Below are 23,782 nucleotides of genomic sequence, written 5' to 3' on the forward strand. Positions count from 1 at the left end.
CACTGTACGGGTGCCGTAGGTCCTTACCATGCTGCTGTTCACAGCCCTCAGGGGGGGACCTGGTGCCCTGTTGCGGGTGTCGTAACTCGTCGGAGGTAAGACGCTGATCTCGGCACCGGTGTCAACCAAAAAACGGCGTCCCGACCTCTTGTCCCACACATACAGGAGGCTATCCCGATGGCCAGCCACCGTAGCCGTCAGCGGCGGCTGGCCCTGGCGTTTCCCAGGAACTTGCAGGGCGGGCTACAACGGCGGGCTTCTGCGCCCCAGTGCTGGTGGTAGAAACACCATTGTTCGTTGGGCTCCTCACCCCTGCCTCTGGGGTTAGCGGGCTCCGTGGCCGGGCCTGGTCTGGTTTGCTGCTGGGAGCGTGGCCTGGTGATCTGTGCGACGGATGCCCCACTCACCTTCTTGGCATTCCACAGCAAGTCCACCCGGGCTGCCACCTTCCGGGGGCCGCTGAAATCCGCGTCGGACAGCAGCAGGCGTATGTCCTCGGGCAGCTGCTCCTGGAATGCCTGCTCAAACATGAGGCAGGGTTTGTGTCTGCTGGCCAGAGACAACATCTCATTCATTAAAGCCGATGGAGGTCTGTCTCCCAAGCCATCCAGGTGCAGTAAACGGGTAGCCCGCTCGCGCCGTGAGAGTCCGAAAGTCCTCATGAGCAGGGCTTTGAATTCCGTGTACTTGCCATCCGCTGGGGGAGACTGTACGAACTCCTCAACCTGGGCCGCTGTGTCCTGGTTGAGGTAGCTCACCACGTAGTAGTAACTTGTGTCCTCTGAGGTTATCTGCAGAACGTGGAATTGGGCTTCTGCTTGCTGGAACCATAGGTGAGGTCGCAGCGTCCAGAAGCTTGGCAGTTTCAACGAAACCGCATGAACAGATGCAGCATCAGTCATCTCCGGTCCAAAAATCGTTTGGACCGTCGGGGTCACTAATTGTAGCAGTGTGCTACACACAGCGCTAAAATAACGACACGGAGTCGGTAAACTGCAGTTAAAGAAGATTTTATTCGAACTTCACAGCCTTGCTTTAAAGCCTCCCTGATCCCGCCCTCCCCGGGCGCGGATGCTGTAGGGGGCACGTACTCACAATCCCGCGCAGGCTTTTCCCTTTGTTGGTGAAACAGACCTGGGGCCCTTTTGGGACTGGCCTTTGTGCCGGTGCGCTGGCTATTTGTGAGCCGGTTCGAGTGCGCTAGGAAGTGGGTCGCCACAACACCACATTACTACATTTCAATGGAAGTGGGACTAAAACCCAAAGCATTCTGATTCAAAAGCCAGGATGTTAACCATTGAGCCACAGCTCATGCCGCTTATCTCTGAAGAACAAATTAATTTTTCCTAAATCAGTACAATGGGTCAGTATCTGACTTGTTTCATCAATTAAACTACATGAATTGCAGAAGTTAAAACTTTTGTAGCCCAGTCATCTTTTTCTTAAATCTACTCATGAAAATTTTAAAAAAATCATTTGCAAGAGTTTTGACACTGAAACTGAGCAAGATCAAGCCACATTTTGAAACATACCAGAGATAGGCTGGATAAATTTGAAGTTAGTCAATGAATGGAAAATTTATGTTAGAAAGATAGTTAGGATATGACAAAAGATTTTATGCTTATAGTCATGGTTATATTGCATCTGACAGCATGTGACAACTCTTGAGTTCAACTGTATATGGACAATTATTTCCAATTGCTTATTTGCAGCTCAGCACAACGCAAAAAGGAGGCTTAAGAATGTTCAATGCTAATAAAGTAAAAACTATATATGAAAGGAGGAAGAGAGAAAACAGGGAATTATAGACCATTTAGCCTGACATCAGTGGTGGGGAAGGTGCTGGAGTCAATTATAAAAGATAAAATAGCAGCACCTCTGGAAAGCAGTAATAGGATCGGTCTGAGTCAGCATGGATTTACGAAGGGGAAATCATGCTTGACTAATCTTCTGGAATTTTTTGAGGATGTAACTATGAAAATGGACAAGGGAGAACCAGTGGATGTAGTGTACCTGGACTTTCAGAAAGCCTTTGATAAGGTCCCACATAGGAGATTGGTGGGCAAAATTAGAGCACATGGTATTGGGGGTAGGGTGCTAACATGGATAGAAAATTGGTTGGCAGACAGGAAACAAAGGGTAGGGATTAATGGGTCCTTTGCAGAATGGCAGGCAGTGACTAGTGGGGTACCGCAAGGCTTGGTGCTGGGACCGCAGCTATTTGTAATATACATTAGTGATTTAGATGAAGAGAATAAAAGTAACATTAGCAAATTTGCAGATGACAGAAAGCTGGGTGGGAGTGTGAAATATGCGAAGGATGTTAGGAGAATACAGGGTGACTTGGACAGTTTGAGTGAGTGGGCAGATGCAGTTTAAAGTGGATAAATGTGAGGTTATCCACTTTGGTGACAAGAACAGGAAGGCAGCTTACTATCTGAATGGTGTCAAGTTAGGAAAAGTGTAAGTACAACGAAATCTAGGTGTTCTTGTACATTAGTCACTGAAAGCAAGCGTGCAGGTACAGCAGGCAGTGAAGAAATCTAATGGCATGTTGGCCTTCATAACAAGGGGAGTTGAGTATAGGAGCAAACATGTCCTTCTGCAGTTGTACAGGGCCCTGGTGAGACCACAACTGGAGTGTTGTGTTCAGTTTTGGTCTCCAAGTTTGAGGAAGGACATTCTTGCTATTGAGTGAGTACAGCTTAGGTTCACGAGGTTAATTCCCAGAATGGCGGGACTGTCATATGTTGAAAGATTGGAGCGACTGGGCTTGTATACACTGGCATTTTGTGGTGATATACCTGTCTGGACACCCCCCCCCCCCCCACTGACTGCTTCTGTGGCTCCTCCCACGGACCCTGGTATAAAGGCGATTGGAGGCACAGCCCTGGCCTCAGTCTCCAGGATGTTGTGTGATGGTCACTTGCTGCTTTTTCTTTCTTCCAGCCAATAAAAGCCTATATCTCGCCTCACGTCTCCGAGAGTTATTGATGGTGCATCACATTTAGAAGGATGAGAGGGGATCTGATTGAAACATATAAGATTATTAAGGGATTGGACACGCTAAAGGCAGGAAACATGTTCCCGATGTTGGGGGAGTCCAGAACCAGAGGCCACAATTTAAGAATAGGGGGTAGATCATTTAGAACGGAGTTGAGGAAAAACTTTTTCACCCAGAGAGTTGTGGATCTATGGAATGCTCTGCCTCAGAAGGCAGTGGAGGCCAATTCTCTGGATGCTTTCCAGAGTTAGATAGAGCTCTTAAAGACAGCGGAGTCAATGAAATGGGGAGAAGGCAGGAATGCGGTACTGATTGTGGATGATGAGCCATGATCAGATTGAATGGCAGTGTAGGCTCGAAGGGCTGAATGGCCTACACCTGCACCTATTGTCTATTGAAAGTTGCAAGAAAGATTGTAACTGGACACAAGACTGCAACTTGAAATAGGAAATATGGTTTCCACTTAAATCAGATATTTTTTTTGTCTGTGTGAAAGAAATATCAAAAATGTGACTTCAAACAGTAGATAAATTCAGGTAGAGAGTAAGGAAATTGGAACTTGTTTGGGAAAGAACTGTTAGATGCATGTATGTTGTCCTGAATAAGTTTTACTTGCTTATCACTAATACTCTGACAGGATGCATTGGCTTCCTATACTGGAATTCATAAAATTCAGTGTTCTGTTTCAAAATTATGAACTCTGATTACTCTAGTCTCATTTTAGCTCATAAATCTTTCCCATTTAATGTTCTGGCATTTTCTTCCTGTGCCAACTTCTTCTCATCCACGAAACTGTCAATAGTGCAGCCTTTAGATTACATGATTTATTTGGATTTTCCAACTCAAAAACCTTCCTACTGGCTGCTTCCCTTTCTCAGCTCCCTACCTTTATTAAATTTAAAGCTCGCCTTGTTAGATTATATGGGCATTTATTATTCTTATTTCTTTTGATCTTTCAAAAGCCTCTGCAAAGCACTCTTTAGATATACTTTGCCATTTCTTCAGATGAGTTCTAGAAAGCTGCACTTTGGGCTTTTTCTATATTAGGTATGTTGCATCCGGAATTATTTCCAGGTAGCGAACAATTTCTTTCCGCACCACTGTGACAGTATTGGGAAATCGCGTACTAGGCAAATTACAGCAGTGGTTTGCCATTGCCTTCTGTCAGGTGAGTTTTTTTAGAGATCAGCAGCTCTTAACAGGAGCTGGCTAGATTCGACCTTTTGGACCTCTTGCCCCAGAGTCCAGCGCTGAAGCCACTACGCCACCAGTTGGTGTTTTCTATACTAAAGGTGCTTATTTAATTGTGTAGAGCCAAAGACTTAAATGCAGCTGACTGTTAACAGGAAGGCTGTATTATGGTAGAAAGTTTAATGTTAAACTTAAAAATGTGAAAGGAGTAAAAAAAAGATTTTTTTCTATCAAGCCAACAGTCAGTAGGAGCAAATTGGCCACTGATTTGTTAGATATTATGTATCCTGATCAAAGTAGTAAATGAATAAAGAGGGGAATTATCAAGCAATTTATTAAGTTAAAGAAGGTATTTGCAGCACAAATATTACGTTTGCAGGAAATATCTGTTCAGAGAATCCGCTCTTGAATACAAAAATATTTGAGAATGGGTTTGATACCAATAAACATGAGATCATATACAATTTCAGCATCTTGGTTGGAAATGCATAATGCCAGACTCTAACAAAGGTTTGAATGTAACTGGCATATTGACAGGCAATTCCAATGGAATAAAGCTGTGGGTAAAAAGATCACCAGTAAAATACCTATGCTTACAATCTCAGATGATGCACATTTTTCACAATGATAATTTGAGAATTACCAGATGTTTCACATGGCTAAAAAGGAATAGAGCTTCATTGTTTGGCATTTGGTAGGGATCACTTGGGATTATGGAAAATAGTTCAGAGAGTAGATAGCCTGATACTAAGTGAAATTGAAGAGAACAAAATTTTCAGAATCATAGATTTGGAGTATGATGAAGAGCAGGATCTGAGATTTTCTTAGAATCCCAATGAGCACAAAGTTTATGGACCAGATAGACGTAAGAATTAATGCTAGCCATATTGCCAGAGGAAACATTAGTAACATTAACAAAAACGGAGTTCACAGGAAAATACAGTGGCATGCAAATGTTTGGCCACCCCAGTCAAAATTCCTGTTACTGTGAATATTTAGTGAGTAAAAGACAACCTGATTTCCAAAAGACATAAGGTTAAAGATGACACATTACTTTCATATTTTAAGCAAGATTACTTTTTTATTTCCATTTCCTACAGTGTCAAAATGACAAAAAAGGAAAAGGGCCCAAAGCAAATGTTTGGGCACCCTGCATGGTCAGTACTTAGTAACAGCCCCTTTGGCAAGTATCACAGCTTGTAAATGCTTTCTGTAGCCAGCTAAGTCTTTAAATTCTTGTTCAGGGTATTTTCACCCATTCTTCCTTGCAAAAGGCTTCTAGTTCTGTGAGATTCTTGGCTCGTCTTGCATGCACTGCTCTTTTGAGTTCCATCCACAGATTTTCGATGATGTTTAGGTCGGGGGACTGTGATGACCATGGCAAAACCTTTGGCTTGCGCCTCTTGAGGTAGACCATTGTGGATTTTGAGATATGTTTAGGATCATTATCCTGTTGTGGAAGCCATCCTCTTTTCATCTCCTTTTTTACAGATGGTGTGATGTTTGCTTCCAGAATTCGCTGGTATTTATTTAAATTTGTTCTTCCCTTTACCAGTGAAATGTTCCCCGTGCCACTGGCTGCAACACAAGCCCAAAGCATGATCGATCCACACCCATGCTTAACAGGTGTGGAGGTGTTCTTTTCATGAAATTCTGCACCCTTTTTTCTCCAAACGTACCTTTGCTCATTGTGGCCAAAAAGTTCTATTTTAACTGTATCAGTCCATAGGACTTGTTTCCAAAATGCATCAGGCTTGTTTAGATGTTCCTTTGCAAACTTCTGATGCTTAATTTTGTGGTGATACTTAAGAAAGGTTTTCTTCTGATGACTCTTCCATAAAGGTCATATTTGTGCAGATGTCACTGCACAGTAGAACAGTGCACCACCACTCCAGAGTCTGCTAAATCTTCCTGAAGGTCTTTTGCAGTCAAACAGGGGTTTTGATTTGCCTTTCAAACAATCCTATGAACAGTTCTCTTGGGAAGTTTTCTTGGACTTCCAGACCTCAACTTGACCTCCACCATTCCTGTTAACTGCCATGTCATAATTACATTACGAACTGAGGAAACAGCTACCTGAAAACACTTTGCTATCTTTTTATAGCCTTCTCCTGCTTTGTGGGCATCATTTATTTTAATTTTCAGAGTGTTAGGCAGCTGCTTAGAGGAGCCCATGGCTGCTGATTGTTAGGACAAGGTTTGAAGAGTCGATATTTATAAAGCTTTGAAATTTGTATCACCTGGCCTTTCCTAACGATGATTGTGAACAAACCATAGCCGTAACAACCTAATTAAGGTCTGAGAGCTTGGTAGAAGTTATCTGAGAGCTCAAATCTCTTGGGGTGCCTAATATTCTGCATGGTGTTCTTTCCTTTTATTCACTTTAAAATTGTACAAAACAAAATTAATCTTGCTTAAAATGTTGAAAAGAATGTTTCATCTTTAACTTTATGACTTTTGGAGATCAGTTCATCTTCTACTCACTTAACTAATCACAGTAACAGAAATTTTGACCAGGAGTGCCTAAACTTTTGCATGCCACTGTACTTATTCATGGTAAACAAAAGGTTATGACTACCATTTTTATTGTAGAAAGCTATAACCAAACCACAAGTCTCAGACTTTGGTCCTTTGCTTCTTGTAATGTGTTTAATGATTTTGATAAATATAGAAGGAATGCTAAAGAAGCTTTCAGATGTTTCAAAACTTGGCTGCAGAGCTAACAATGAAGAGGAAAGCTTTAGATTCAAGGAAAATATAATTGAACATAGAATGTAGAAATTTGCAGCACATTACAGGCCATTCCGCCCACAATGTTGTACTGACCATATAACCTATTCTAGAGACCTACAATGGAAATTGGTCTGGTCATTTAAAACAATACAACAGGAACAGGAACAGGAACAGGTTTAGTCCATTTGGCCCTTTGAGTCTCCTTCTCCATTTGATCATGGCTGATTAATTTTCCCTCTCAATCCCATTCTGCCTTTTCCTCATAACCTTTTATGCTTTTACTAATCTAGAATCCTTCAGCCTGCACTTTAAATGTAACTAGTAACTAGTAACAGCTGTCTGTGGCAATGAATTCCTCAAATTCACCACACTCTGGCTAAAGAAAGGGAGATAACAGAGTCTATATTAAATTGGGAGCAAGCGCCTCCAGTCAGTGCTGTCCTCCAGAGTTCACCTGGGGGAAGACGAGCTGGATTGCTTGCATGCATTCGTCTGCAGACTGCTGAGGGCTTGTTCTTGCTGACAACGTTCATGCTCCATCAACCTATGGGGCATGTCACTTAGGGACTTGTGCTCTATGATATTTTTTTTGTGTGACTGCATGTTTACCACTATCAAATATGCTTTAGGTGCTTGTGCTGTGTATGACTGTTGGTATTAGGTTTTCACCTTGTCCTCAGAGAGTGCTGTTTTACTACGCTGTGTTCATGGGTATTAATGTATGGTTGAATGATAATTACATTTGAAAATGAAACTCCTCTTTCTCTCTGTCCTTTTATCCTGAGCCTGTGCTGTCTGGTGCTAGACTCTTCCACTATTGAAAGCATCCTCGCTGTGTTCTAAGCCTAAGCCTTTTAAGCCTAATACTAAGCCTTTTAGTATTCAGTAGGTTTCAATGAGATCCCCTCTCCATACTTCAAAATTCCAGCAAGTACAAGACCCAGAGCCATCAAACAATCCTTATATATTAACCCTTTCATTCCCTGGATCATACCCATAAATCTCTTCTCCAATGGCAACACATCCTTTCTTAGATGGGGGGCCTAAAACTGCTCATAATACTCCATTTGTGGTCTGAACAATGACTTATGAAATCTCAGCATAATATTCTTGCTTTTATAATTTAGCCCTCTTGAAAAGAATGCTAAAATTGCATTTGCTTTTCTTTCTACTCCCACAACCTAAAGGATTCCTGCACAAGGACTCCCAAGTCTCTTTGCACCTCCAATTTCTGAATATGCTCTCTGTTTGCAAAGTAGTTTACGCCTTTATTCTTTCTTCCAAAGTGCATGTCTATATACTTCCCTTCCCTGTATTCCATCTGCCACTTTTGTCCATTCTCCTAATCTCTCCAAGCCCTTCTGTAGACTCCCTGCTTCCTCAATGCTGCCTGTCCCTCCACCTATCTTTATATCATTCACAAACTTGCCATAAAGCCATGAATACCATCATCCAGGTCATCAACATATGACGTGAAAAGTAGTAGAACCAGCACTGAATTTAGACAGAACTCATAACTAGAATGGATTTATTGGGGGAGGGCGTTGTAAGGGAATATCCATTTAGTGGGAGGATGAAGGACTAAAGTAGCATTGAAATATATGCCCAAAGATCCATAAGGTTGGCACAACAGATCAATAATGGATTAAAAATTAAAAAGGTGCTTGCCTTTATTAGCTGATGTATAGACTAGAGTAGAGTAGAGACTAGAGTAGTTATGTACCAGTTTGATCATATGTTCAATAGAGTAATATAATTTTGGTCATCTTATAACAGGAAAGTTCGGATAAGTCAGAGAGAATATTTTTCAGGTGTAAAAGGATATGGCCAGAACTGTTTACTTTGGAATGAAAGTATCTGAGAAGGTTTAATTGAGATCAAAAACCAGAAGTCTCTGGCTTAAAATATGAATTAGAGGGTTGATGATTTACAGTGTTTTCACGCAAAAAGTAATAGAGTTCTGCAAGTGTTCCCTCACGGACACAATGAGCTGAAAATACTGTATTTTAAATTTTCTCATTTCTTTGATTTAGAGAAATCCGTGTCATTTGGCTTTCTTCCAAATGATTAGAACTTTTTTAAAATTATAACTCAGTTTTCACATTGCATGTCCAGCTTTCTTAAGATACAACTGATGTAGGGCAACAAATAGTTTGTCAACTTGGTTTAAATGCTGATACAGAAAAAACATTTTTTCATTGCTAGGAGTGAACGCTGCCTGCGTTCAAAAGTTTTTAAATTTGAATGCACATGGAACCTATAGCTAATGGAAAAAATCATCATAAATCAATGTGCTGTAAGTACTCAGCAAGTAATGTGGCATTTGTGGATCTTTCAGATCCGGCGTGCTTAATCAGAACTGGGAAAGAAAGAAAAGGAGCTAGGAAAGGAGCAGAATAAAAGTTCAGACCTACTTAATTGACTTTTTTGACTGGGTGGAGGGAGTGGACTGACAAAATATCATTGTTGCTTTGCTTTCTTTTTTTCATTTATTTACTGTGTGTAAATAAACTACATAAACTTCAGTCATTAAAATTGTGCATTAATAATGCATTTTGCCATCTGGGAAGATTTAAACTGCATTAGATTGGATTGACAGTTCATAAATAATGCAGTTAGTACCACCTTCAGTTCATTGACTTATTCCAGTTTGTAAAATTTCTCTTTTAACTATTTTATCAGTCTGTTAACTTAAGGGCAAAACATGTCATGAAATACCTCACCTCACCTCACCTTCCTGCTGCCTTAACAGGGTTAAAGTTCCTCTTGTCCTAAACTACCATTCCATGAGTCTCCACAGTTTCTGCTATCTCCAAAGCGATTCTACCACCAAAGATATCTTTATCTTCCACTCTCTGTTTTCCACAAGGATCACTCCCTCCATGGTTCTCTTGCCTTTTTGTCCTTCACACTGATCTCCTTCCTGGCACTTATCCCCGCAAGTTGCCAAAGTGCTTCACCTGCCCATTCACCTCCCTCTGCACTTCCATTCAGAGCCTCAAACATTCCTTCCAGATGCGGCAACAATTCGTCTGTGTATCTGCTGGGATCGTCTCTTGTATCAGGTGCTCCTGATGCAGTCTCTTCTTATGTTGGTGAGACCTGCCGTAAATTGGTGGACCACTTTGTCGGGTACCTTCACTCTATGGCCAAAAGCGGAATTTTCTGGTGGCTAACCATTTTAATTCCTATTCCTATTCCCATTCCACCAACTCAGTTCATGGCCTCCTCTTGTACCATGATGTGACCACTCTCAAAGTGGAGGAGGAATAGTTATATTCCATCTGGGTAGCCTCCAAACAAATTAAATTCATTTGACAATTTGGCCTGAAAGATAAATACATGTACGTGGCTTTGTTTTTGATTTTTACATGTCTGACACCATTCTTGTTACCCATTGATAATGGGATTGCTGAACTACATTGCAGTCTATTTTAAAATTATCATTAGTGTTTCCAGTTTCTTCTGTCTTTGTTCTCCAAACCTCCATCTTTGTAAAGTCCGACAGTTCTTCAAGGTATCTTCAATTCCCACTTCCTGGATTTAGCCTTTGCTCATGAGATTCTCAATTGCTACTTCACATGAACATCGGTATCTTGGAACTTGGAACTGCAAGTGTGCTAAAAATCAAAATTAGCATGCAATATACCGTATACAGGTAAATGATTCCACAACTAGCAGTTCAGATTAAGTCTCATGGTAAATAATTAAACACCTAACAAGTGAAAACACCAAGAAAATACCCGTCTAAATGATGACAGAATCCCAGTGGGTGCATCTTATAGAAAAGGCTGAAACATTTGCATCCTCTAGCCAGAAGTCCTGACTGAATGCTCCATCACAGTTGTTGTAGAAGACAATCATAATCAATTTTTATTTATGCCATGCAGTAAATATCAAGGTATGATTAAAACCATTGGATACAATTAAGACAATGGGGCTATTTTGACTGTAGTACTATTTTCATAACAGCAATCTCTAAAGCAGAATTAAATCACCTGTTCTTAACTGTCAGTTCATCAACATCCTGATGAGGATTGAGTTGGATGATGTAGTCACCTTCAACCAAAACTTAATTAGATCAGTTACATAAATACTGTTCCAAAATAGAAATAGGATATTCTATGGGAACTAAGTCACTAGTTGTTAACATAGGACTTAATAAATTAACTTCAAACAATTTTGTAATTGCTTGGAAGCATAAAAATTTACTCTAATCGTTTTTCATTTAGGTGTTGATTGACTGAGGTTACAGAGTATTAAATCAAGTGTTGCTGAAAAACTTGGAGTAAGCCTTATCCTTCTGATCGGTGAGTTAATTTGTACATAATCTGATGTTAAAAATTTTGTTACCTGCTTCAATCCAGGGGTACGTTGACATTCATGCCTGGGTGATACAGAAATGTCACTGTTGTTTGCTGGATGCAGCAAAATTATGCAAACAGAACTGACTCATGTTGGAGAAACAATATGCAAGTGACAGCCTTAAACTGCAGCAAGAACAAAAGAAATAGGAGGAATTGGATAACTATAAGGGGAGCTCCCTGTTTGGCATTCACAGAATCATTTTCTGTATTGGATGACATGGACTCCTTGACGGAGAACTATTTAAGTGTAAGAATCAGATTTATTATCACTGATAACATGAAACCTATTGTTTTGCAGCAGTGGCAGTATAGTGCAAAGGCATAAAGTGATCATGAAGTAGCTGTTTCTGAATTCTTAAGTGTGGATCTTCAGGCTCCAGGATCTTGTCCACTGTGGTAGTAATGAAAGTGTATCTTAAATGGTGGAGGTCTTTGCTGATGGATGCTACCACCTTGAAGCATCACTGCTTTAAGGTGTCCTCAGCGGTGGTTTCTCATAATAGTTTCTTGCGATTTCATAGTACTTTTGCCAAGTCTTCAATAGTACCAATATCACAGTACACCACTTTAAACTGAAATTGCTGGAAATGGTCAGCAAGTCTGGCATTGTTAATGGGAAGAAAATCAGAATAGATTTTTCAGGTTATTGACGTTTCACTAGAACTCTTCTGATCAAGGATCATTAACCAAGCACATTAGTTCTATTTCTTCCTTCATGGATGCCATCTAACCAGAGTACTTCCATTATATATTTTTCTTAATTTTTATATGTCACATTTTTAGAATCTCCAGTATTTTGTTTTAATAATCAGGTTGATGAATCCAAATGAAAGTAATCACTTGCTGATTGCAGGTGCATTAACACTAGTTATAAGCCAACAATAAATTATCCCAGGTTCATTTTCTGAAGTGACACAGTACAACTGCTCTAAGTGGCTGGCAGCTCACCGTCTTTGTTTTTGTGAGGTCGTAAAATTTGATTGTGCATTGCTTATTTGAGTTGGGGGATCCTCACACCTAGTCAAAAGAATTCCTTGCTCCCATTGGCACACAGAACCACCATCCCAAAATGGCTGGGCATCTTTTCTAAATCTAAGGTTTTTTTTCGTTTCCTGAACCAGAAATGTTTTTTGTTGTTTCCTATCCACCATGGTACCCAAAATATACGTTGTTGCTGTTTCATTACTCTAATGGTATTTCCAAATTGGCAGAAGCTGCATTTTGCTGCTTTGAGATTTTTTTTTATGGATAAGAGGAGCTGAAAATTTTTAACTGCTTGATCTATTCAAGATACTGTTGGAGAAGTGCAAAGTGATGCCGTTAATTCAGGGCAGAGCCTGGTCAATGAATAGTTATTCCATGTGGCATTTGTTAAACAGCAAAGCCTCAGTGTACTTAGTTTCCTGAAGAGTGGAACACTGGTCAATAGGGTTGTGAGGAAGTACAAGGCTTGTGTTGTCATGTTGCAGTTGTATCAAAAGTAGATAGGCTGCTCTTGGATTATGATGTTTTTTTCTGTAGGTAGGATATGATTAAGCTAGAGAGAATGCAGGAAAGATTGACTGGGTTAGAGGGCTTGAGTTAGTTGAGTTAGAGGAGAGATTAGATAGGCTGGATCTTTTCATTGGAGCAAAGGAGGTGGAGAGGTTACATGATAGAGATTTATAAAATTATAAGAGGCACTGATAAGAGAGCAAGCCTGTATCTGTTTCCCATGGTAGAGGTGTCTATAGCTAGAAGGAATTGATTTATAGTGAGAAGAAAGTGATCTAAAGGGGATCTAAGGGGTGAATATTTCTCAGAAAGAGGAGTTGATGCCTGGAGTGAGTTACCAGAGGAGGTGGTGCAGGAGGTAACACCATTTAGAAGGCATCTTGAATGAGCTGGGTGTGAGAAGGATATGCAATTAATACAGGCAATGAATTGGATTAGCATGATGGTCAGAATACATGGAGTGGGAAAAGAACTTGTTTCAATGCTGCATGCCTCCATGACTCTGACGATTGCAATCAAATAAAGTCTTATTTATATTTTTATACCTATCATTTGACTGTGACTTTGAGATGCAATGTGATAAGTCATAATATTTCAGTTGCTGTGGAAAGTATATCCATATTTTTGTGTTGAAATAAGCGTACACTGCCCTATTAAATAAGACACCTTTGTTTAAGCATTTTGAGAGATGTAATAAAATATTCCGAGTCATTTGGAAAGCATCATTGTACAATTTACTTTCAACCTTTTGTGCATACACTCAAAACCACTCCGTGGTATTCTAACATGAAAATAGGTTGTTTTAAAGGACCACGCTTGCTAAAATGTCTAATGTTTTAGCGTTGTTTATTGAGGCAACAAAGAGTTTCAGTTTATTAATGTATATTAACCATTCAATGACAAGTCAAAAAGGACATGTGTCACCTGCAAAACAAGACCTCAGAAGCAGATGATACTCCAGCTGATGTTCTTAAATTTAATGGAAAAAAAACTTGTCATAAATTCACAATTTCATCTCCCACATTTGAAAGGAAGGTATACCGGAGAAATACTAAGGTGTCAAAATCATGACCATCTTCAAGAGCAAAGACAAGTCTGATTGTAGTAATTACATGAGGCTTTACTGTCCCATTTTTTTAAACTTTAGGAAAATGTTCAATACTGATATCTGAAATGGATCTGAAGTTAATTTTAACATGTTTATTTATAATTTTAAGATCATTAGCCTGTTGTAGTCACTTGACTCCACTATTGAGGATGAAGTTCTATAATATGTAGGTAAGTAAAGAAAATGATAGTTGCAAGTTGGGTAAATTTGAAAATGATAAAGAAAATGAATCTCAGGGTTGTTTATGGTGACGTGAACTTTGAAGAAATCATTAATGGGGACCATATGCAGTATATACCATAAATAAACCAAAATTGCTGGAGGAACTCAGTGTGTCATACAGAATCATTGGAGGCATAAAGGAGAATCAGCATTTTGGGTTGAGATCCTGCTTTTCAATCATCTACAGTTTTTTTTGTAACCCCCCCCCCCCCAATAGTAAATATAGTTTAAAATTTTATAAGGAGTTAACTCATTTTGGTTGTATTGTTCTTTCCATGGTCCATACAAATACTAAGATGTCCTTTTAACACTAAATAGAGGAGAATTTTTATATATTTTTCTCTGTTGTGCTTAGCATTGTGTATGACATCAAGCACTTATACACTTCTACCCAACAGCCCTGAGAAGTCTTCGCAAGCACAAATACATTTCAAAATATTTTCCTTCTACTACCCTCATTCAGGATTTGTTTTTTGGTATTTTTTAATATATCAGCAACTGAAGAACGGAAGAAGATTGCTTACCAAATTGAAATTGCATTATAGATGACCAAACTGAACAGGCTGTCAAAATCTTTGGTTGGCAAGGCTGAAGAGATGGTACATTTGGTAACAGTAAAAACTGAAAACTGCTTAGTAAGCATAAATGCAAGAAGAATATCATTATAAGTTGGTTTAAAAATTATACAATTTATTTAAAAGTAACTTATTTCAGCACAAGTTGTTTCAAGATGACTGCAGATTTTAATATTTTATATTTTGTTGGCAACTAATCTAAATGTAACTTCACGATTTATGAGGATGTGGCCTGGTTTGGCAAACTCTCAATTCCCTTTAGAGAATAGTTAAACAGTGATTAATCATTGTTTCTTTACCAAGTATGCAGGGAAAAGGGAAACCTGCATTACATACCTCTGAAGCAATTAATCCCTGTGATCTTTGCCAGCCTCTTACTGATGATAAGTCTAAATACAAAACTGTGCCTAATTTATTGAATCATGCATGGCAAAATGTATAAAATGTATCATTTATTTCCCATTATTTTGCCAAGCAGAAAGTGAAAACTTGCCATTTCTAAGAGTGCCACACACTGTATGGGGATAACAAATTAAGTGAGCTAGGTAGCTGTGATTACAATGTAGCAACTACTGTTATTTTTTTAAAACATGCGCATCTGGTGCGCTTTTCATTCACTTGCTGGCATTTTTTAGTGATTGTGGCATAAATCATTTTGCTAATCAGAAACACAAGTGACTGAGAGTCATTTCTTCTTTGCACATTTGCACAATAGAAAAAACATATGGCTTTCCAGTCATCTCTAGTAAACAAAAAAACATTGACGTGAAGGTTTGTTGTTTCTTGATACGAAAAATGGGCAGCACGCTCTATTTCTTAGCCTGAATTCTGAAAGTCAGCTTTTATTTTTGTATGCATCAATGTAATTTTAATAAGAAATTTATTGAGATCAACAATAAGGTTAAAATCGATACAGTTTTTAAACCTTAGGATTTTAGTTGTTAGTACTATTTACTCTTCAACATTCTTTTGTCAAACAGAGATGTATTTATTTTTAAGGAAAAATATTTCTTTTTTCAATATCTAGTGAAATGGAGATAACTATCCAAAATAAGCCCATTTCCAGATTATTCTGATTTTGATATTATATTATACTGCCATCGATACTTTATAACCTGAAATTCTTTTTCAAGTTATAATACACAGAGAATAGATTCAATAAACTCTCACCTTTCTGATAAGCTCTGTTTCTACACTGCATTGGATTGAGTTGTCATTCAGCGTCTCCACTGAATCAGAAAATTATAGTTTTAAATACCACTCCAGAAACTAGAGTATCTGAATGACATTTCACTGCTGTATTGAGGGAATATTATGTTATCAGAAATGAGACATGGCAAAAGATAAATTCAGGCATGAACTTCCCCTTGAAAATATTAGATGTTAACACCTGGTAATATTTGAGGTAGAAAAGGAGAATTACAGCCAGTATTCTTCTAAATGATTTATCCATCAACCTAAATGCTTATCTGGACAAATGTATATATGTTTTGTACTGTATCACATCTGAGTGGTAGGATTTCACTGGACTATCTGCCTGCCTGGAAATTTACACTTTTTAACCTTCGGCAAACTTTGGACATTTAACATTGGTGGTTGTCTCTGCATGTTAAGAGTTGTAGAATCATACTGCACATATTAGTTCTTTTTCTAATAATCTTGTTTCAGGGGAATCGTGTCTTCAAATAGTGTGAATAAATATTTGTCATCATCACTGTGCAAATTGTAGGCAACGATACCAGAAAAAAGGGAAATCTGCACATTAGAGACTGTTAAGAGTATTGTGGGGAAGTTTCTTCAAGGTCAGTGAGAAGTGCCGTTTGCTTCACTGTTGATGCAAGTTCTGGGCAAATGTATTGACATTCAGGTACACGGTAAATTGTAGGAATATGCTTCAAACACCATCACCTTGACTTGCTCTTTAAATACTAATATTTATTTGATTAGTAATTCTACGCTTATGAACAGTAGACCACTTTATCCCTTGAGCTTTCAATGCAATTTTATAAGAACATTCTTGATATGGTTTTATCCTCACTCTACAATCTATTCTACCTGAAGTAACATTTCACACCATGTTTGTCAGGAATCTTTTGATCTCTGCCTTAAAAAGAAATTCAAAGGCTACACTTCCAACAGCTATTCCAGCAAAAAGATTACAGAGGGTCATAAACCTCTGAGAAAATTGTTGCCTCATCACACTCTTAAATGGAATCCTCTTTTTTTTACAGTGAGTCCTAATACTAGTTTCTTCTACAAAAGAATTATCCTCTACTTTCATTACATCCTTCCATAAATATGGAGAACAATATTATTACTAGTATCTTTTAAAAGTGAGGAGTAACCTCTTTTGTAGTACTTTCCCTAGCAATAAAAAGATTTTTGGTTACTTTTAGTTTTTAAGTTGTGGAAGCAATTTTACTATTAGTCTTGGCCAACCTTGGTCTTCTGATGAATTCACTGCTTCCTAATGATAGATTATTTGGCCAGTAGTACATTGCATGTGTATATGACCTTCTGCATGAACTACATTATCACAGTGACTACAGTTTAAAAAGTACAGTAACTTGGGAGAGATACTACAGACTTCATTCCTTGCAACTTTTCATCTGTTCAGCAGATGTGGAAGCTAAGTCATTGGGTATATTTAAAACACAGGTTGGTAAGTTCTTATTAGTCAGGGCAATAAAGGTTACAGGGAGAAGGCAAAGGAATGGGTTTGGGATGGATAATAAATCAGCCATGATGGAATGTCGGAGCAGATTTAATGGGCCAAGTGGCCTTATGATCTAATGATCTTATGGTTTTATGTTCTAACTTTTAATAACTTTGGAAAGTGTACAGAGCAGTCCCTTAAGGGTAAAGTGATGAGCAGGTGTATGAGAGTGTACATTGCACCAATAACAAATAATTGGTTGACCTTATCTGTGATTGAGATGACAGAACTGAGAGCCTTTGTGAAATGTCTAGTGGTTCTCAATATGAATAGATGATTTTATATTGAGATCAGTGTGTATTAGAATTAAATGGGGCTATGTAGCATTCACAAATGCATTTTCAGGAAAGAGTCTTGAGTAGTAATTGGTGGTAATGCTGTCAATTTATCTCCTTTCTGAGCTATGGTTGGTGTTGACTGTAGTAATGTCCAAAATAGTGTTCTTTGTTGCTCAGTGCCCTGGTCATGTAAGCTAGCCAAACCAGTAAAGGTTCCGTTGTACTCATTAGTTTTATTATGTAAACCTTTTTAAGCCATCTTGTAGTAATTTCAGCAAGATCATTGCTAATAATGCAGTCTAAATTCTTTGTATTTAAATTTGGTGAAACTTTCTTATCAGAGAAATACGGACCTTTCAGTTCTGGCTACATTTTGTTGCCATTTTTTGTTTGTATCAAATGTGCAAAATGGTTAACTTCCTAAAATGTGAAAAGTAATTTAACCAAGTAATGTTCAATTTTCTCAACACCGATACAGCTGTGTATTTGAATCACTTGATTCTATAGATTCAGAGTGCAACTTGTATTTATTGTACTGTATATCAATTGAAAGACCTGTTACCAAGTTTCAGTTCAATTGTCGTTCAACCATATATATGAATACAGCCAAACAAAACATCGTTTTTGCAGGTCAAGATGCAAAACCCACAGTAGGAACAGCACACAGCATATAGCACATATGGTTACGAAAGCAGAGAAACATACAGTTCCAAAAAAATACAGCCCAAGTCCCGAGTGGCATGGCCTGTAGATCGATGGTGTGGGAGATATTGTCCTGGTGTAGCTTGTTTTCCACTGACCGAACAATAGAGAGTAGCACTACTGGGAGGGGCTAGCCTCAAAACCAGCATGAATTCCCGCACACCTACAGAGACCTCTGCTCTCTCCCACTCTGCCTCTGGGTGACTGCAACAGGCAGCACCATGGCATGAGGGCCTGGTCCACACAACAACTGAGGCAAAGCAACTCCCTCCACTGTCAATCTTGCCAATGGACCAGACTTACAATATCCTACATTACCAAGTCCAACAGGGTCTTAAGATCACAATAAAAATGTCCAAGACAATTATTTGAACCATTTGTTGGATTGTTCACTTCCTCCACACAACGTAGGTACATGGCATGCAACAAGTCCTGTTCCATTGCTATCAAGCTATTAGTAGTTGATGTTCTTAATATCAGGCAGCGTCTTGATATCATTAAAAAAAAGCTTTAAAGGATAAAGAGTTACATCTTTGCTTAGACCCAAAGAGGCTGTTGAGACAGTTCATGTTGCTATCCTACTGGAACATAGCAAGAGTGTTGAGAATGCTATTCTTTCCAATATTAAATCACTTTGCAGTATCAGCTTGATTTTTATTTTTACTTAAGCTTATGAAACATATATTTAGACTGATAGCAGGACATATGTGGAGAGGTCAGTAACTTTTGTTTATCGTTTCACAGTGGAGGCATCTGTAACAGATGATAGAATAGACTTTCATTCTTTGTTGCTTGCATTGAAACCATAGGTTTTCCACAGAAGCCTTGACTTTTGTACAGTGCGTATATCCAAATGAGCATTTAAGAGATCAGTAGTGTGGATTTGCCATCTGCTGCGCTGCTGTGCAGAAACTTGATTCACAACAATATTTCCAGCTTGTAAACTGTTTGGTTTGCGAACAGTTCACAGGACTGGAACCCTTCTGTAACTGGAGCCAACCTGTATAATATGTTAACAGATGAGCAGATTACACTTCATCCCTGTGCGAATTGGAAATAACATCTCCACCTTGCTGACAATCAATGCTGGCAAACCACAGGGATACCTGCTTAGCCCACTGCTCTCTACTCTCTCTGTGTCCAATTCTGTTTGGCTAGGGAGAGCTCAAATACTATCTATAAATTTGCTGATGAAATTTGTTGGCAGAATTTCAAATGGTGACGAGAGGGCAAACAGGAGTGAGATGTATCAGCTAATTGAAAGGTGGTGTAGCAACAACATTGCACTCAATATCAGTAATACTAAAGAACAGATTATGGATTTAAGAAAGGTAAGATGAGACCAGTCCTCATAGTGGTATCAGAAGTGGAAAGAGTGAGCAATTTCAAGTTCCTGAGAGTCATCATCTCTGAGGATCTAACCTGAACTCAGAATATCATTGCAGCTACAAAGAAGGCACAACAGCAGCAATATCTCTCATTAGGAGTTTGAGGAGATTTGGTATGTCACCTAAAAAAAACTTGCAAATTTCCACAGATATACCGTTGAGAGCATTCTAACTGGCTGCATCACTGTCTGTTATGCGGAGGGAGTGCTGTTGCACAGGGTCGACATAAGCAGCCAAGAGTTGTAAACTTTGTCAGCTCCATCATGGGTACTAGCCTCTGAAGTATCCAGAACATCTTCAAGGAGTCCTGCCTTAAAAAGGTGGTATCCATCATTAATGACCACCATACCCAATCACCCAGGGCATGCCCTCTTCTCATTACCATCAGGAAGGAGGTACAGTAGGCTGAAGACATTGCATTGTACTGTTGCTGTAAGGTTTACAGATTTCATGACATATGCCAGTGATATTAAAGCTGATTCTGATCCAAAATTTAGTTGCATTGAAGTCAATACACAGCCATAACATTGTTATATAGATGTTGTCATCCTATTTCTATTCAATCAGTTCCTAAATATGGATATTTACTTAATTTAAAATGAAAATATCTGCCAAATTTATAGATGAAGAAGAGTCAATTTTAAAAGGGACTGTTCACCAGCTTCCTGTGACAGCCCTTCGCTGTTAATAACTGTGAGACCATATTAACTTGGTTCCATTTTCATTTTAGCAAGGAAATCATTGTCAATGGTACCTGTTCTCTTGGTGTTCCCATTGCCCATTAAGGTTCTAAATTCTGTATTTTGCACATTGCAATCAGAAATGTTATCAAATATGTGCCATAAGAATGAGAAAATCTGTGGATGCTGGAGATCCAAAGCAACACACACAAAATGCTGGAAGAACTCAGCAGGCCAGCCAATTGATGTATCAGGCTATGAGCCTTTTTCAGAACTGAGAAGGAAGGGGAGAGGTCAGGGTAAGAAGGTAAGCGAGGGGGGGGGGGGGGGAGAGAAGAAGAAGTACAAGGTGGCAGGTGATAGGTAAAACCAGAAGAGGTGGAGGGAGTGATGTAAAGAGCTGGGAAGTTGATTGGTAAAAGAGATAAAGGGCTGGAGAAGGGAGTATGTGATAGGATACCATGAAGACCATGGAAGAAAGGGAAGAGGGAGGAGCACCAGAGAAAAGTGATGGGCAGGTAAGGAGATAAGGTGAGAAAGGGAAACAAGAATGGGGAATGGCAGTGGAGGTGGGGGGGCAACTAGTGTAAGTTCTCGAGATTTATGTTCATGTCATCAGGTTGGAGAGCACCCAGATACAATAAAAGGTGTTTCTCCTCCAACCTGAGTGTGGCCTCATCAAAGCAGTAGAGAAGGCCATGCACTGACATGTCAGTATAGGAATGGGAAGTGGAATTGAAATGGGTGGCTAGCCGAGATACAGTATGGTATCTGTTATCACTTTCCACATATATACTGATAGTATTCGGCACTAATTTACCATCTCATTTGAACCCTGCATTGGCTTTAAATTGTAAGGCAGTGTGTTCAATGTGAAGGATTGAGTAAACTAAAATTTCTTACAACATAAATATTAGGTACTCCAATGCAATTGCAAGCCGCTGACTGAATCCCCTTTCACTTCAGTTGCTAGAAACTAACATGTTCCCAGGCAGCCTTGGTGCTAAATTTGTTCTATGTATGAATACCATGCTAATTTCCTACTTTCCTTCACTATAATGTTATCGGACACTGTCTGTACCTTGATACACATACATAGGTGATTTGTTTTTGGGATGTAGGTGTCATCAGCAAGGCCATCATTTATCTGGGATCCCTCCTTCCCCATTCCCCTAAATCTATGTAATCCAGTTACAGTTTATCTGTTTCTGAGTTGGGAAAAGTGTCCTACAGTGTATCATTTCAATGTTCCTCATAACTTTACATACTTCAGTCATGTCTCATCTTAACCTTTTCTGTAGGGACACACAGCTAGACTGTCCATTCTGACTTCATAACGGAAACGTCATATTGAATCTTCCTTGCAGCTCCTCCATTGCTGTCACATCTTTCCCACATCTGAGGTCTGACCAATGTTTTATAAAGTTGGTGTATAGCTTCTCTGTTCTAATATTTAATGCCCCAACTACTGAACGTAAAATCATATCGTTCATTGTCTATGACTGAGCCTCATTAATGCTCCCAAATGCATCACCTGACATTACTCTGTATTATAACTCATCTGCTGTGGTTCAGACCATTTTACTAACATATTAACACCTCCCTGTAGCCAGAAGGATGCATCTCCCATCCCCACTATCTGTGCCTTTGATCATTTTGGACAAAATAATTCTGGAATGCTCTTTCTTTTCCCACTCTCCTGCCTGTAATTCTATTTACTTAATTATATGCTGACAACATGCAGTTTTTGTTCTGTGTCTTACTTATGTAATCGTATCTGCTGATAAACACTGACCTTCTAGGGTAAGCAATCTGGTTTTAGAATTCTCATCCTTGTTTACAGATCTGACCGTATTCGTCTACCCAGTATTCCATCTATCCATATTTTATATTTTCAATGCTTAACCTTGTGCTATATCCGTACTCCTCTGTTTCTGCCCTTACTAGCCTGAATTCTGTTTACTTCATCTTTGATCTTTCTTTCATTTTAAGTGACTCTTGCTGCCACACTGATCCTTGACTATCTTTATGGATATCTCCTCCTTTAAACATTGCAATCCATATAAGTTAAAGATCTCCCAAAATGCATTTGGGTATGGGTACTATGTTGTTTATTTTAGTATCACGTCTTTATTGTTGTGCATTAAGAGCAATATTTGATTTTGCTGATTTGGCACATCTAAAGTTTGGGCACCCCGGTCAAAATTTCTGTTACTGTTAAGCGAGTAAAAGATGACCTGATTTCCAAAAGGCATAAAGTTAAAGATGACACATTTCTTTAATACTTTAAGCAAGATTACTTTTTTATTTCCAGCTTTTACAGTTTCAAAATAACAGAAAAGGGCCTGAAGCAAAAGTTTGGGCACCCTGCATGGTCAGTACTTAGTAACAACCCCTTTGGCAAGTATCACAGCTTGTAAATGTTTTTTGTAGCCAGCTAAGAGTATTTTAATTCTTGTTTGGAGGATTTTTGCCTATTCTTCTTTGCAAAAGGTTTCTAGTTCTTTGAGATTCTTGCACACACTGCTCTTTTGAGGTCTATCCATAGATTTTTGATGATGTTTAGGTCAGGGGACTGTGAGGGCCATGGCAAAATCTTCAGCTTGTGCCTCTTGAGGTAGTCCTTTGTGGATTTTGAGGTGTGGTTAGGATCATTATCCTGTTGTAGTAGCCATCCTCTTTTCATCTTCAGCTTTTTTTTACAGACGGTATGATGTTTACTTCCAGAATTTACTGGTATTTAATCGAATTCATTCTTCCCTCTACTAATGAAATGTTCGCCATGCTACTGGCTGCAACACAAGCCCAAAGCATGTTCGATCCACCCCCGTGCTTAACAGTTGGAGAGGTGTTCTTTTCATGAAATTCTGCACCCTCTATTCTCCAAACATACCTTTACTTACTGCAGCCAAGAAGCTTTATTTTAACTTCATCAGTCCACAGGACTTATTTCGAAAATGCATCAGGCTTGTTTAGATGTTCCTTTGCAAACTTCTGATGCTGAATTTTGTGGTGAGGACTCAGGAAAGGTTTTCTTCTGATGACTCTTCCACGAAGGTCATATTTGCGCACATGTCGCTGCACAGTAGAACAGTGCATCACCACTACAGAGTCTGCTAAATCTTCCTGAAGGTCTTTTGCAGTCAAACACGGGTTTTGATTTGCCTTTCTAGCAATCCTATGAGTAGTTCTCTCGGAAAGTTTTCTTGGTCTTCCAGACCTCAGCCGTTCCTGTTAATTGCCGTTTCTTAATTATGTTACGAACTAAGGAAACAGCTACCTGAAAACACTTTGCTATCTTCTTATAGCCTTCTCCTGCTTTGT

At 39.1% G+C, this 23,782-nt stretch overlaps 1 protein-coding gene across 1 annotated transcript in view; it reads left to right on the forward strand.

Annotated features, from left to right (window-relative positions):
* Positions 1-23,782, forward strand: part of tbc1d5 (TBC1 domain family, member 5) — a 469,693-nt gene that overhangs the window by 90,374 nt on the left and 355,537 nt on the right. The window contains exon 2 of the mRNA XM_059972347.1: positions 11,161-11,238. The gene's annotated coding sequence lies outside the window, so the exon portion shown is untranslated. The remainder of the gene's footprint in view (positions 1-11,160; positions 11,239-23,782) is intronic.

The sequence above is a fragment of the Hypanus sabinus genome, chromosome 6, assembly GCF_030144855.1.
Source record: "Hypanus sabinus isolate sHypSab1 chromosome 6, sHypSab1.hap1, whole genome shotgun sequence".
In the NCBI taxonomy this organism is placed as follows: Eukaryota; Metazoa; Chordata; class Chondrichthyes; order Myliobatiformes; family Dasyatidae; genus Hypanus; species Hypanus sabinus.